Consider the following 2,189-nt stretch of genomic DNA (forward strand, 5'->3'; position numbering starts at 1 on the left):
TCTGTTTTGCCAGAGACAAGTGCATGAAATCCTACACAAATCCAGACAGAGAAGGATCATGTCAGCTCCACTCTTACCATTTATTTGAAAAATGCAACATGCAGCAGCACAGACCTGGTCCCCTGCAGAATTCTCATGAAAAGATGGTTTCAAATGTTGAGGAGGGAGGGAAGAAAAGGAAGGGAAGTCACAGGCTTCCTGCTATTACTAGCCAAATTTAAACCCTTGCAAATCACAAGGGGCCCCTGTTGTTGTCAGTCTTGTGGCGATGTGAAAGATTTGGTGGACGTGAAGTCCAAATTATAATCCAAGCAAAGAGGGGGCACACTGGAAGGACAGAACAAGAAAATTGTACTCTTGCTGCCCACGACATAAATGCTTGTATAGATGATTCAGTCCACAGCGTTACAAAATTTAACCCCTTCCATAAGCACTGGCAGCAGTAAGGCTAATGCTGGGGACATCCAAAAATCTCACTTCACAACGATTTTTGTTGGCAGCTATGTCCTACTTCTCCAGTATCCCATGACTGTTCATCTACACAGCAACACTTTACTGTCCCTACTTCCCACCTGCAAAAGACAAACATTTTTGCTCTTCCTAACCAGGCTGCAGATTACAAGAACAATTTTTGAAACAGTCTTTATTGTAGTTAACTTGGCTAAAACTTTAACCACCCTCAAATTCATCTTAATGTAGTTAACTATTAAACATGCAATTACTTGGCACACATGATTCCTCACTATTTATCAAATAATTAATTAGCTCAACAATCAAGAAATTAAATCCCAGAGGACAATTTTATAGTTTTGTGGAACAATACAGATTTTACCTAGTTAAAATGCTACACTTAGGACATAAGACCAAGTTTATCCGAGTAGCTTGGGACAACTGCCACAACACAATTCAAGGCAGAAGTTATATAACTGTTACAGTAAGCTAACATACTTTGTATTGGATTGGCTGCTTAACTAGCAGAAATTATTATTTTTTTAAATAGCTCACACAAAGAAAAACTTTTTTTTTGATTCACCAAGTTATCTACTTCACACTTAGCATGTTAAACATTTTTTACAACATGTATTTTCTGCTTGTCACAGAAGCAACCAAAACAAGGACATCCAAATTTCTGACAGCACTATCAGACTTTTAAGCCATGTGACACGACTAACCTCAGTCACTGGAGAGAATTAACCACCGCATCCCTGTATGTGGGCAGCAAAAAGAATTCTAGTGGATATCTATGCCAAGGAATAAATAACAACTTGTAACCTCCACCGTATTGCAGTCAAACTAATGGAGACCACTTACATGAATGAGGATTTGCTATATACATATATATGAATGCGGGCTATATACTTGGGAAAAAATGTTTTTTAGGACAAAAACAGAATCTTCTTAACAAATAGAAGCTAAAAATATTGAGCATCGACTTATACTACAAGGCAGTCTAAACTTTCTTCCAAAAGACTGCCTACCTTATGCTGAACTAGTATACAGGGATCAGGAGGAAGTATTGTGCAGGTTCCTTGGCTAAATGTTTAGTTCAGAAATTCTTACTCAAGAATTAACTACTTCAAGACTAATGAATTTGCCTAAATGAAGAAGATTCATACACTAAACAGCTAACAATTAAGTTATTAAACAATACAAAAAACATATTATGATGGGGGGGGGGAAGAGAGATGAAGATACAACACAATTCAACAAAAGTATGCTGTACTTTGAAATTTCAATACCTGAAAATTAAGTCAGAATTATAGCTATTATAACAGCACACTCCTCCCTCGGGCAGGTTTTGGAATATGCATCTAGCACATTCCCAGACTTGGGTGACAAAAAAAGAAAAGAAATAAGTTTAAAAAACCCAGTAAACACAAATCCTTTTAGCCAAAATTTCTAGCTAGTTAAAGCTGAAGAAGAGCAAAAGGAAACTTTTCAGATAACTGTACAGCTCTGTTTGGATGCTATTTAACAATATGATTCAGTTAGTCTAAGGTGCACCTCTACTTTGCATTCTGCCTGATATGTAAAGTTAGAAAGTAACAAGGGCTTTGCCTAACATTGCAGTCCAGTGAAAACTGTCAAATAACTGAACAGAGGTCTTCAGGTAGAAACAGAAAGCTTTCAGAAATGCTATAACACCATCAATCTAACCAAACAACAGAGTAAAAAAAAAAAAAAAAAAA

The sequence above is a fragment of the Gavialis gangeticus genome, unplaced genomic scaffold, assembly GCF_001723915.1.
Source record: "Gavialis gangeticus isolate Ggan-Ray unplaced genomic scaffold, GavGan_comp1, whole genome shotgun sequence".
In the NCBI taxonomy this organism is placed as follows: domain Eukaryota; kingdom Metazoa; phylum Chordata; order Crocodylia; family Gavialidae; genus Gavialis; species Gavialis gangeticus.